Source organism: Falco punctatus, assembly GCF_963210335.1.
Source record: "Falco punctatus genome assembly, chromosome: 1".
NCBI classification, from domain to species: domain Eukaryota; kingdom Metazoa; phylum Chordata; class Aves; order Falconiformes; family Falconidae; genus Falco; species Falco punctatus.
Genome location: NC_137580.1, coordinates 58,290,002 through 58,304,638, shown reverse-complemented (window position 1 = coordinate 58,304,638; position 14,637 = coordinate 58,290,002). Strand labels below are relative to the sequence as shown.

Sequence of the window (14,637 nt, the reverse complement as noted above, 5' to 3'; positions counted from 1 at the left end):
GGCTGGCCAGGATGATACAGTTCAAGGGGGCGGGTAAAATAACATTTACACTTACAGTAACTGTTGAAAAATGTAATTTGAGTTCTGCCAAATCCTTCAAGTTCATTTTGGGAATCCAGCTCGTTAGGGCTGCCAACACTCAGCTCTTCTCACCCTAGCTTTTTGCAAGTTGTCTCCTCCTGCCAGATGCATTTCACTGCAATAGTCTCATTACAGAGCGTGAGGTTCCACCAGCCTTGCTCTGCAAACCGTTGCAGTGGGACACTCCTAGCTGACAGGCCTGCCTAAGCAAGCAGTGACTGAACCTGGTCCGTGAGACAGCATGGAACACAATCCCAGAGGAAGTGTTCCACTTACAGCTCTGTTTGTATCTGCTGTAGCAAATGCTCCCAAGCCAAGCGAGGGCAGCCATTTGTTGGATCTTCAAGGAAGCATGTGGTGGAGGAGATCAAGGCTTGGAAGCTGGCACTTGTTCTTCTGAGCTGGAATTGCAGAAGTGCTGCCAAGCATGGGGACCATGAGTACCAAGTGTCTTGTCTAACAAAGACACAGAATGGAGTTTTGACCACTTTGCAGTCTCATAGCTACTTTTAAAAGGGGGCAAGTGTTGGAATGATCTGGCTATTTCAGCCAACTAGAATAAGCCCCCTCTCCTTCTGTCTTCCTCCTATGGCAGCATCCCTTTTGAGGACACAGGGCAATCCTGCCCCACAACCGGCACAGGCTGCCACGCACAGAACTTTGCTGTGTCAAACCCCTGCAGCCTTTACCCGGGTCACTGCTGCGCTGAGCAGTGCGGCCAGCCGCGAAAGGGTGCAGCACTCCTGAATAGAAAGTGTAAAGCATTTATGGCTAGGAATAACAATCGCTTCCAATGGCATGCTATGGGCTGTGCTTACCTGTGCAGATTGATGAATTTATAGTCTTTTGTTAGACAACACAAGCAGGGGGGTGTCTGGGCTGCTAATGCAAAGAAAAGCATTTTGAAGAGTTTGCAGTCTCTGCTGATTGAAGACCCATGTTCACAGCCAGTCCATTCAACCTACTTTTTAGCTCTACTCATCAAATTCTTCCTGACACCAACCTACTGCATGTTAACATCTGTCACAACACTCTCCAAACTATCAAGCTGCAACAAGGTCTTTTACCACCACAGACCAGCATACACTTCATGCCAGCCCCTCTGTTGCCTTCTCCTTGTCTCATCTCATCCAGGGCATGTGCTTTCTTGCTTCTTCCTTGGCCGCTCTCTCTTCATTGGCTCTCAACCACTTAACCAGCCACAGCTGCACCTTATCTACATCAGCCAACCCACCGCCCCTGAAGCCAGCCCACAGTTGTATGTTATCAATGCTAATTAGCCCAGCTTCATTTCACTTTTTTTTTTAATGTTTTTAACAAACATTACAACCTTTTTACAAATAAATTTTTCATACAGTCCTCTATAACTCCTCTACAAGCATCTGTGACTAATGGATATCTACTGTTGCTGTGCCATGCTGGGGAATGGTTCACAGAGCTTAAGACCTGAGGGACCACTGTATGGACTGTTTATGTTAGGCCACCATACTTCATCCGCTTTGGCTAAATATGGGTTTTTTTCAGATCAGCGTCTAGTGTTGAACACATAAGACGTGCAGTATCAGCTCTTTGGTGACTTGCTTAGATGCAAAATTATTGCCTTCACTTGTTAAGAAGAAGTCAACCTTTCTGCCTTGAATTTGGAAAGCTTTTTCAGAATAAAAGTCTTGTCCTTTTTTTCAGATTAAAGAGAACTCTTACCACCTCCTAAATACCTTTTCTTAGTGAAGGTACATGCATGTCCACACCATCATCATGCCAGCCTTATTTTGCATCTGGCTCCTGCAGTGGACCAGATCTGTGATCTTCTCCTTTTGTCCATCAGCTTCTCTTACCTAACACATTCGGAATACTTTGCTGATTTCAAACATATTTGAGTGTAGGAGTCTCAAAGAAAAGAGTTCATGCTGGCCTGATGAAAAATTGTCTTGGAAAGAGGGGAGAGACTCAGAGAAGGGAGAGCTCAGCTGTCACACACTGTGCTTGGCAGCACAGGGCCAGCTGGTCAGTGTGAATGGATTTATTTAAGGGCTACCTGCAGCGTGTGTTGTCACGTTTCTAGTAGAGGGGCCATAAGAGACATAGAGACTAGGGAGAGTTTTCCTTCAGTTTGGTTTCCCTCAGCCCCCTTTCCACCAAAAACTGGTATGAATTCAGGCATCAGGAGTTCTGTTGTTCATGGAACATTTCCATTTTTATGAAATTAATTATTCTCCACTCGTTAAGCTTTTCAGTAGATGGCATTTTCTTCTGGACTCAAGTCCCCTGTGTCTTCTTGTCTTTCTCTTTTACCCTCTCCAGATTTTTCAGCACCTAAAGTATGAGTATCAGACTGTAGGTAGAAGTCTATTATTGGTCTTAACACTGCCTTATTCACACTCTTACCTTCTCCTTTCTCCAAAACCTTCCAGATTTTCTTGCTGCATCTTTGAAATGTGAATTTTGCTTATTGTCAGGACCCCTAGTTAGCCCTTGCAGCTTACGATTGGTAACCGAGTACCAACGCAGTTCTGCAGACAGAGGCTGTGTTCCTGCTCCTGACAACACGCCCATGCTCGGATCCGGGCACACTTTTTCTGGTATAACGTATGAAGTTTTCCAGATCACTCTATATAGCCACCATGATCTTCTCAGCACTGCAACAAGCTTTTAGGCTTCTTAGTCTTAACTGGTAATTACTTTTTTGTTTACTTCTACTGATGTAAAATGCTATGTACATCTTTTCAACAGAGCACATAAAAAGCCTGCAACATAAGAGGAGTGAACAAAAGATACTGGGTCATATATGAGAGATATCAATGACATCACTGATGAACGGCTTATAAGATAGCACTGAGGACAATGTAATAATCTTTTGGAAGAAATCTGTCCAGCTTCCATAACCCACTGATCTTCAGTAATTCTGCAACAGGGAAAAAAGTGGTGATTTGCCTGGGGTTCTACACATATGGTGCCAGATGGTCATTGTTTTCCTCAGAAATACTGCATGTAGACTTTATGATCATGTTACTTTGCATTTAATTTTATTTTGAATTACATTTCCATTATCAGGAGAATATTCTTAACAAACTTAGGTTCAATGAAAACCATTGGATATACCACCGTGTAAACAAGAGAATTCTCTCAGAATAGATCTAGATTGTTTTTCCTTTAAAAGTTCTGTGTTTTTTTATGGGGAACTCAGGCATTCGTTTTTAAAGGAAATTCATTATAAAAATCTTCAACACCTTTAAATAAGGTGTGAATATTTCTTTTTTTCTTCACAAGTATTTATTTAAGCCTTGACCTACTTTAAGTGACTCAAACACTGCAACTTCCATTCAGTATCAGCCCAGAATTTATAGAATCACGCAGCCAAAAATCTGGAAGACATTGAATATAAATTGTGCCCCAATCTTTACTATTTCTACGTCCATTTAATCAGGCTGTTGAAGGAAACACGAGACTGTAAAATTGTTTAGACATTCAAATAAGTGGAAATTAATTGTGAGGAAATTTTCCTATCTCCATTCAATAAACAAATTCAATCCACAAAATGTGCTTAAGGTATCATTTGAAGCAAGCATTTAGGAGTATATTGTTTTAATTAGGACCTGGCAGTTTCAAATACAACTTTTGAATGCAATCTAAGATTTTCAGTGTACACAGAGTGTTTCCAAAACATACTTCTAAATATTTGAGCTTCAACTCTGGTTTTAAGGACTGCAGCTTGATGAGCTGTTCTAGTTTGGGGCTAGTAAACAAATCTAGAACTTGCTGGATTTCTCCCAGCAGACAAATTGTCATCCACTTTTAACATTGTCTGGATTTGTAAAGTCCTGCAGTCTTTGTTTCCGGGATAACACACAACGCAGTCTTCTCATGAGAACATGGAAAGGTTTTCAGTTGTAATAATAACATTAAAGTAAGCTTTTTGCGAAAAATCTTCCTCCTGGCTATAAAAGAGTTCAGCTTCCCTAAAGGTAAATTTTCACAGCAGTCTGTGAGATTTTTTGATATATCACCCCTGCTGAATTTTAATAGGGATAGAGTGCTTGGTTACGCATGTAGTAAAGATGTTTGATCTACATCCAGATCATGGGTCTGGTTTTTTTAGCTTCCCAACATACAACAGCTGTACAGGTAAGAGCAAACTAGTATGTGTGTGTATACAGAACAGCATGAAAATGCCAGCTTTTGTGATTACATTGCCCATGGATTTAGTTGTCGAAAAATACCTTTTCATCCATGTTCAACATTTTTCCAGCTGTTAAGATGTGCAGACATCTGAACATGAAATTATTCCATGCTGTGCTTAGGCAGAAACATTTTGTGCAGTTTAGAGAGTGACAGATGTTTTTTACCTTTTTTTTCATATATTTTGTTTGTTCCAAATCACTTCTTTTTTTCCCTGTGCTCTTCTCTTGCCTTTATCAGCCCAACACACCCTAACATATTCAACTTAAATAATACTTCACAGAAAAAGGCAACGTTTTTAACACTGTACTAGGCAAGATGTCTGTTGATTTTAAGAAGCTCTGTATTTGCCAAGCCTTGCAGAGATTTTTGTCTCTGAAGGGTCTAAAGAGCTTCTCAGATGGAGACACCACTATGGAGAGGTACGTGTGAGTATGGCAGGCACCTTCTTGCATCTTTATCCACAAACATTTTTGGACAAAAATCTGCTAAGATACCTGCTGTCTGACCCACCAGGTCACTTCTAGGCAGGAGATGCTGGTCTTTTCTGCTTTTCTTGGCACCTTTACAAATACCAGGAGACTGCATGACATCTCTGTGTTCTTACTGCAGGGAAGACTGGTCAGTTCATGGTCACAGCTGGGCTCTTTGAACCCAGGCTTGCTTTATTCCCTGAAGGTATTACATGGTGTGTGTGTGTCACTCCATCAAAAACTAGATGGGTTTTGACACACACACATGAAAAAAGTCTGACTAGACAGGCCCAATGTCAGGGGTCTGGAGGTGGGTACCACAGGGAGCTGGAGATGGAGGGAGAGGGTTGTCTGAGCTGCAAGAAAAGCTGAGAAATGGGGCTGGGTCCCAGGTTTCAGAGAAAACCACCTCCACGTTTTACAGACATTCTTCCCAGCAAGGCAGTGGGCAGCAGGGCTTACCCTGTGCAAAGCCTGCCTGCCTGGCCGGGGAGTCTCGCTGGCTGGAAGGGAGAAGACATTTCTGGTTAGTCTTACTCTGGCTGACAAGATCACTGCTGTACTGACTTCTTGCAGCTGTAACAAAGTCATTTCATCCCACAGAGGGGATGTAAGATTTGATCTCTGGTGGGCTGGGTTTCTTCTCTTGGTGTGCTTTGTGTAAGAAGTTAGAAAGATTTTCTTTAGTTTTTCACTGCAGTGCTGCTATTCTGGTTGTTACACGACACTTTTAAAGAGCTATTTAAAATCTCAGCTGAATAAAGAGGGGGGTGTGTGTGTGTGTGTGTATGGAGAAAGGCCTGTTTCATATTTCACCACACAAAATACTATGTTTATCCTTCATTAGATAAACAAAATAATATATAAAATCTTTGTTTTCATGTGGGTTGCATATAACAGGGGAATTCTTCAGTTTTCCAAATTTACAAAGTGTTCTTCCTGAGTGGTTAACTGTTCCCACATTTGTAAAAAGGAGAGGAGGGGAAATTGCCAAAGAGGTTTTGAAAATTACCCTGGACGTTAATGGTTGTTTTCTGTTTGTGTTTTCTTGTTCTAATTCTAATAAAGGTTTCTCAAGTCACACTGTTGTGCTGCTTTCTTCTAAACGTCTGCTATGGAAATAAGAACAATGTTGGGAGCATTTTATGGATTTGGTCTGTTTTACATTACAAAGCATTTTTGTGTCATAAAGCTCTGGACCAGGTCTTTACCTCTATCATTAAACATGAAGGGACAGAAATTCAGCTGGTCTACACTGGCTTAGCTCCATGGATTTCATTGCTGTGAACAAGGTAAAGATTTCACCCTTTGCAGTAAGATTCCTTGTTATTTTCTTTTGATTATGTAAATAATCCCTAAAATATATAAATCAAATTCTATCAATTCGGCCTTAGTTAACTCATGGATTAAATCACGTGTGAGGCAAATTGCAAAAGTAAACATTGCTCTGCTCTAGCTGCAACAGGCTGCAAGTGGCAGGATAGCCCTGTGCCGTGTGGCGCTCTGCCTGGGATTTGCCCACGTGGCTGGAATAGCTATGAGCCAAGTTAAACATCTGTTTAGGGAATGCACAGGTAACTTAATCTTAGCTTAAGCCTGCATGTGTAATAAAACATGCCCCTTTCCTCTGTGCTGCCTCCCCGGAGCCCACGGGCAGGCTTCTAGTGAGTTGAGAGCTGTGGCACAGCCCTCATGGCATCATGGCACTGGCCCTGCCTGGCTCCCAGCCATCCTGGCAGAGGTGCTCCCGCCGGCCAGGCATGGTGAGGACTGAGCCAGTGATTACTGCAGCAGTGGTGGTACCCAGACCCTGGTGCATCACCATCATCATCATCACCATCATCACTGCTCGTGTGGCCCCAAAGCCAAGGCAGCTGGCTCCTAATAACCCTCTGCTAGGAAAGCCTGCTGATTTATTTGTAGGTTTATATCAACCAGCCACAAAGTGTTAGCTAAAAATAACAGAAGGGCCAGCCTTGCAGCCTGGTGGCAGCCACCTTTGTCATCTTGGCATAGCTGGAGCTTGATTTTGATTCCTGCTTTTCAGCTCTGTGAGCTGGCAAAGATGGCCATGTTTTTATATGCATGAAAATACTAAAAGTTGAGGACAGATGCAACAAGGTTCTGAATACCCAGCTCGGCGTTGACTTATACCATCAAGCTCCTCACTTCCTTCAGAAATCTCCCCCTAACTTTCTCATGCAGTTACCCACGCAGGAAATGGGTGCTACTCTTTATAAGACCCTTTCTTTTTGGGGCCTGATAATTTTGCTGGCTTCTGGAGGATGATCCTATTCTGTCTGTCTTTGAAACCCAGCCCAGCTGGGTTGCAGTAACATGGAGAATCCTAGTAAAGTGCTGTAGAGCAGTCCTACACCCTGAGGTCTCTGCTGAATGGCTGGAGGGTATGCAGGCATGGCATCCTGGAGTGGAGTGGACATATCATTAGCCCTCAAAAAAGAAAAGTAGAAAAAACCATGAAAAATCATTATTTGGGATGTCTACTCTGAGGCTTTTTGGAAGGGGTGAGGTGGTGGATATAAAGGTTGTTACTCCATGAGCTAAACCAAGGAGTCAGGATGCCCCCATCAATTGCTTTGTGGACGAGTCCTCAGGCTGAGTTTCCAACTCGTCCTGTCCTTTCTAGCAAAGAAGAAAAATGTGCATCCTTTAAAGTGGTGATTTGGAAAAAATATGAACAAAGTCTATGCAAGGAACTGCTGAAGAGGTGCTGCCTCTTTTTTGCTTGGTGTAATCGTTTTTCTGTGCATGGGCTTCTACACTGTCAGCAGGAACAGTACACTCTGCCAGACAGGACAAAATCCTGGACAAAAATAGAAACTGGAGTCAGAAAAAGGAAACCAGTTTGGGAATAAACAGTACCTGTCAATCTCAATGGCACAGTTATTCTGCTGCTTGCTAGTGGGGGGTTCTGGTGCCCATTGTAAATAATTTGTGCTTGAAAATAACTCTGCATAGGCTGGGAATTCTAGCCACCAGCCGAGATCTCCTGCTCCCTATATAAATGTGGTCTTTCCCCAAGATACGGAAGTTTTGCTTTTCACAATTATGTACTGAAAGCAGAAATAGTCTTGTTCAAGGCTGATAGGAATAGTCATAATCCTGAAGAGGTCAGGAAATGAACTACACTGGCATGGTCCGAACCATGGAGTATCCATGCTCCTCTTGGGCTTAGTGCAGTGCAGTAGGTGGGTGAAACCCATGGATGTCAGGGAAAAAGCCCTGAGCAAGGGCTAGGCCAGGCCAGGGACTCACACTGGGGAAGGGGATGTTTAAGTGACATCTGTAGGAAGTACTGGAGCGCTTCCAATTCCACCTTGCCATTACTGTATTTACTGTTGTTCTTTGATGTCTGTGGTGGTTGCAGTGCAGGCTATCCCCTCTGCTCACCCTAAATAAAGTGGCATTACTGCATTTTTCTCCTTTTCTATAGGGAAATTGTACTGTCACTTCTTTGCTTCCTCCAGTGTAACGAGGGAGGAGGAAAGATTTTTTTTAGAAATAAAAGATTTGAAAAAGAAAGGTCAGCATAAAAAAAAAGTGCAGCATATATATTTCCTTCTTGGACTCTGATTTATCTGAAAGCAACTCAAGCTTCCCTTCTCCTTCAGACCCCAGGTCCTGTTCTGAATCTCAAAGCACTGCTGGTACAGCACTTGGGTGCACAAAGGTTTGCAATGGTATTTGCTTTTTGTAAGCACACCAAATGCAAAAACTTGGAGAATTAAGAAGGAAATCAGGGCATGACTGATGCTGATGGGAATGCCAGTGAACAAGGCTTCTGGCTGCTGCCTCACTTACTGTACCTGGCAGCACTCAGACAACTCTGCCTTGATACTGCACTCCTGAGATTAACAGATGCCATGTAAAAGCTCTGTGCAAGTTTAAACCACCATCATGGTGTTTAGCACTCAAGGGCTGCTTACCTTGCTTCTGAGATATTTTTAAATTGGTAAATTGATTTTTGCATTTTGGTGCTGGATCTGTTTGTAAAAACCACCCAAATGTGGAACCCATTGAATAGATAAGCTGGAATCTGTTTGCAGTTTATGGAAGCAGTTAGTTGAAAGGACTGGGTTTTCTACCTTTCATTACCAAGCTCTTTCAGATAAGGCAATATCATCTTAAAAGCTTTTTAAGTAAATAACCAAATAAAATATTTTAAATTAAGGACTTCATAAAAGGTCTTAAGAGGCTCATTTTCTTTCCTTTCAATTAATCCTGGAGAGTTCACCACGAAAATCACCCGTTTTGTTTTAAATTGCCTGGAGAACAAGGCACACATATGCAAGCTCAAGCTCAGTCACTTGCCTCACATATGCACATGCAAACCTGTCTTGCCCAGAAAGCCCACAGACAAAACCTGACTGTTATGACAGTACATGAGCACAGCTTTTGGTCATAGAACTTTCCAGTTTTGATTCCTGTGTGACATCACCCATGGTTTTGGGAACTAGTTTAATGGCTTACTTGTTTAAGGGGCTTCAGTAAAGTACTTACAATGGCAACATTAATCCAGATAATTTACTGCCTTTCTCTGCAGAACAAATGGACTCAATGGATTTTTATTTTAGCTCAAGCTCTTTTTAAAGTCTGATCAAATAGTTTGGGAATGTCAAGTTCCACATATGAAATGCTGGTTGTGAACAATTAGAAATACATAATGCTGTTTCTGTTCTTATTTTGGGTGAACTCACTATTAAGCCAAGGATAGGCTTGTAGATATCTGCGGGTCTTGGTGCCAGCACATATTAACTTGTAGTTTTCTCACATCACCACAACCATAGACTAAGTCTAGCCTAAAAATTCTTTCACTAGCATTGTTATGTGAAGAAGTACTCTGCTGGAGATGCAGCTCCAAGGTCCTTACATTAACTTGGCTTCTTTTCCTTCTCCAAACCAGGGTAAGTTGTACTGCTAAGAGCATTATTTATGGCTGTAGCTACACCAGGGCTAGCTGCTGCACAAGAGCTCTCCATAATGGTCCATATAGCTGGGTTGGAAGCTGTTGGAAGGGGTAAAAGAAATGCAGCATAAGGTGCCTGAAAGCACCTTCAGGAACTTCTCGAGGTTTGAAAATCCTGAGCCACAAGTTGAATATAAGCTATTATGTTTAAGATATAGAGAAGGCATGATCTGTGGCTCTGATCAGTTAATTTTTTGATCAAGATGTGCTTTGAACCTTTTCTAGTGGTTGGAAATGCATTTCCTTGTGTTGGATTTAAGCCTGCTGCTTGAGAACCTCATTGATTGCTGCCTATTTTCTGTGTTAAGGAAAAGGGAATAGTCATCACGTTTATTTTCCCTGTCTCTTTCCAGATTTAGTAGGTCTTCATTGCATCTTCTGTACTGTCTTGGTTTCTCTTGTAGTCCTACTGTTGCCTTCAGGGGAAAAAATAATAAAAAAATCTCTGAATATATATGCAGCAATGAATGCAGTCAGAGAACATTTGCTTCTTTAAATAATTTTGATGTTTCATATAGTCTCCCCAGAGCATGGTGTTGACATTTTCCCAGTGATCCCACCATCTCTTTTCTGAGTGGTAACAGCTAATTTAGAGCCTATTACAGGTACAGCTAGGGTAATTTTTCCCTGGTACACTACTTCTAATGTACCAATACCAACTGTAACATGACTAAGTCATGTTATCAAAACCCTTGTGCCTATATTAGTTCTGAACAAAAAAAAAAAAAAATACATGGTAAAGTATGGCTTTCTTTTCTTTCTTGTAATTGGCAATATGCCATAACTCTGATTATCTATTTTGACTCGGCTATTACAAGTTGCAATTTGCCTTCTTGGGCAAGCATACAATATGCTGTTCACAAATGCTTGAATATGCCATGTCTTTTTTTATATTGCTGTATTATTATTAGAACTATGTGAACATTTATAGGAGTATCATGCCTATTCCTTTTTTCTGTGATTTTCCCCCCATCATTTTTTGGTGAATTTTCTGTCAACAGTTTAATAAATGCATTTCAGAAGTTCATTATCTTCATTAAGTAATTCTTTGTCTGCAGCTTGTTGCAAAGATGGGAGCAAAAATAGGATTTAGAACATGTGTTATGTTAATTATGCAGACTACCCAATCAAGCTACAAATTGGCACACAATTTAGACTGGCTCAAGCAGAATAGATTGCTAATTGTATGATTTATGGTTTAATGCAGCTGTTAACTATGAAGGAAGTATAAAGTTTAAATTCTTTCCTGACAAAGAAGTATGAACCTGAGTGAAATGCAGTCTTCAGGCCAGGACTGTTTGAATACTTTTAAAAAGCAGTCTCATAGGGTATGGCTGTGTTGCTGAACCATGACTCCCTTCAAAGGTAAACACTTTGATGGGGGAAAAATTACTACTTTATTAGTTATCAGCAAAATTCAATTCCTTTCCTTCCAGTCTTCTTCCACCTTCCTTAGTTTTTTGCCATTTCTCTTAACAGCTTGAGCCCTAAGTATAAAGTGATTAGGATGAGTATAGAAAAAGGCTGCTTGTATGTAGTTCTGTATAGGCAAAAGGAAGGGGGGCACTACTCTTGAGGAGCTGGCTGAAAGTCACCAAAACTGCAAGTTGCATGCTTCACTGCTGACAGGCCGCTCCATGTGTGCCATTTACCCTGTGTGTGCAAGAACTCACCAGGCTTTGTTGCAACAGTTATTGAAATGACCTTGCAAGCAGCAAATTAATTCTATTTAAATACTTGCTACAGCCAGAGAACAAACCTAATGCAAACTAAAGCTAAATCTTCAAATACTGTTTTGCCAATAATTAGACTCAGGGCTTGTAAGCAGTGACCTGCTATTACAGTTTGCCTGAAAACCCTGACATTTTTCCCTGACAAAGGTGGTATTGAATACAGGGCTGTCATGACAGAGCTGCAGTTGCATTCATTGACTGCATGCCCGAGGGTAAGAGACTTGCATATATACAAGGTGTAGAAAACATTTAATTTACATGTTAAAACAGTTCCCGATGCTGTTTCCCATTAGCAAAAGGTTTTGCCAGCTTTAGATCCTGCTAAAGCTTCATGGAAACAGTTTCTTTTTGCTCCTGTTTTTGTAGGTTGGCTGTTAGTTCTTTGTGTGTTTTGGAAATTTGGGGTAAAGATTTCTGGAAGCGCGCAGGAAGGAGTTGCTCTCTCCTGGACTGCCTGGGTGAGTAGAGCTAAGCTGAGCCAGGCAGGTAAGAGCAAGGTGCTCTTCTCTTAGGTGTGCAAACAACCCAATGCTGCTTTGCCTGTGTATGTCTAATACCAGCCCTGGAAGAAATAAGTAAAGCATTTTATATCTGTCTTTGAAGGGAGGTGTGTGCCTAGGCTTTCTGGTTCAATATGATACAGTAGGAGCTGGCAGTATGTAGCACATAACTCTCTAAAATGCATATGACCTGCTTTCCTGGCTGCCCAGTTTGCTTTGTGTCTATGACCAGTAAAGATAAACCTTGCTTATAATGTGAAACCACCCCAAAATGTAGACACATTCATCTTCAAAGCCCATACTGAGACTTGATGCAGTTAGTACTAGTCCATATATGTATGCGTGCAGACACTCAAAGACACACAGCAACAAATACCAGCCAGACACAGAAAAGAGGCCTAGATGCAACCTGGATGGGGTTGAGGGATTTTTAATTAAAGACTCCAGTGGCTGGCTTGGAGATCCTCTGTGCTTACCGACTTCCCGTGTTTGTGGGCAAGTCATGTAGTTTCCATTTAATAAGTTTCTTACTTGTAGAGAAAGACTTGACTTTGCTTCCTTTTCTGTTCTTTTTCTTACTACGTGTTTGCAATTGCTTGTATATTGTGGTTGCTTAGGGTCAATATATTTTGTGTCAATAAAGACATAATACAGGTTTAATAATATGTATAATCTAATTGCCTAGACTGTGAAGAGCTTTCAGGAAAATATAACGCTGTCCTAACAGCATAATTTAAGAACTGTAAATTCTCAAATTGTGCATAATTTCTAGTTCTTTTTTTTTCTTTACATTTATGTCACCATTTGACTAGTAAATTTACAGTAAGATAACCCAAAAGATGGACAAGAATACTGTTCTTATTCTTGGTACTCACAGGCAAAAATAATTTGAGCAGGTTAGTCTTTTGGCATCCAAAGCCAAACCCTCTCAAATCTATTACACAGCAAATTTGCTCAGATGTTGCTGCCAGACTTCAAACCATTGGAGTGGGACTCTCATTTATAAGACCTTCCCATTCTGGGGATCTTGTTCCAGTGTGGACAGGCAAAGTTGGAAGCAGGATGCCCTTTTTTCATGTCTAGAACCAGCTGATCTGGAGTAAATCTGCGTTCAAAAGCAAAAATTTATGGACATGAAAACTTTTTGCCGCTGAGTGTCTTAGCTGGTTCCCAAGTCCTTGTTGCAAATCTGCTCAGGAATGAAGATTCACTTGGCTTAGCTCATTGTAAAGATAGGAGCTATCTTTTAAGCTCAAATTTAGCCATGGATCCAAGCTACCCTGAATAGTGTTTGCAAGGTTACTATTCTGTAACTTCATCCATCATTTGTGCTTCAGGAGAATAATGCATCAGTGCTGTGGCCTCATCTGATTAGTGCCAGTTATATAATCATGAAGTTTATGGAATGAGTTGTTATGAATTTTTTTTTACCTAAAAGAGATCTGATTGGGGGGAAAAAAATACGCGAAGTAACATTACCCCAAAGGAAGGTACTGTCCCTGTGCTTGATCACTTGCTAACAACTATAACATAGGTCATGTAGGAATTAGGGCTTATCCCCTCAAAAAGGTGGTGGGATCAATAGCACAAGTGAAGTGCACCTACACCAATGCATGCAGCACGGGCGACAAACTGGAGGGGCTGGAACCCATTGTGCAGCAGGAAACCTATGATATAGTTGCCATCATGGAAACATGGTGGGATGACTCGCACAACTGGAGTGCTGCAATGGATGGCCATAAACTCTTCACAAGGGACAGGCAAGGAACGAGAGGCTGTGGGGTAGCCCTGTATGCCAGGGAGTGGTTTGATGTCTAGAGCTTGATGATGGTGACAGTAGGGTTGAGTGTTTATGGGTAAGAATCAGAGGGAAGGCCAACAAGGCAGATATCATGGTGGGAGTCTGTTGTAGACCACCCAACCAGGATGAAGCGGGAGATGAAGTATTCTGTAAGCATCTGGGAGAAGTCTCACAGTCACTAGTCCTTGTTCTTGTGAGGGACTTCAACTTACCAGATGTCTGCTGGAAATACAGTACACCAGAGAGGAAACAGTCTAGGAGGTTCCTGGAGTGTGTGGAAGATAACTTTCTGACACAGCTGGCGAGGGACCCAACTAGGGAAGGCATGTCACTTAAGGGTCCCACAAATAAGGCTGAGGTACTTAATGTCTTATTTGCCTCAGCCTTGAATAGTAAGGCCAGTTGTATTCCAGGTACCCAGCCCCCTGAGCTGGAAGACAGGGATGGGGAGCAGAATGAAGCCCCCATAATCCAAGGGGAAATGGTCACTGGCCTGCTACACCACTCACACACAGGTCTATGGGGCTGGATGGGATCCACCCAAGGGAACTGAGAGAGCTGGTAGAAGTGCTCGCTGAGGCACTTTCCATGATCTATCAGCAGTCCTGGCTAAACAGGGAGGTCCCAGTTGACTGGCGATTAGCAAACCTGGTGCCCATCTACAGGAAGGGCCGGAAGGAGGATCTGGGGAACTACAGGCCTGTCAGCCTGACCGCGGTGCCAGGGGCGGTTATGGAGCAGATCATCTGGAGGGCCATCACGCAGCACATGCAGCACAACCAGGGGATCAGGCCCAGCAGCATGGGCCTATGAAAGGCAGGTCCCGCCTGACTAACCTGATCTCCTTCTATGACAAAGTGACCTGCTTAGTGGATGAGAGAGAAGC

General features: G+C 42.1%; 1 protein-coding gene across 1 annotated transcript in view; it reads left to right on the top strand.

Annotated features, from left to right (window-relative positions):
• LNX1 (ligand of numb-protein X 1) overlaps positions 1–14,637 on the top strand; it is a 239,696-nt gene that overhangs the window by 112,412 nt on the left and 112,647 nt on the right. The window lies entirely within an intron of this gene.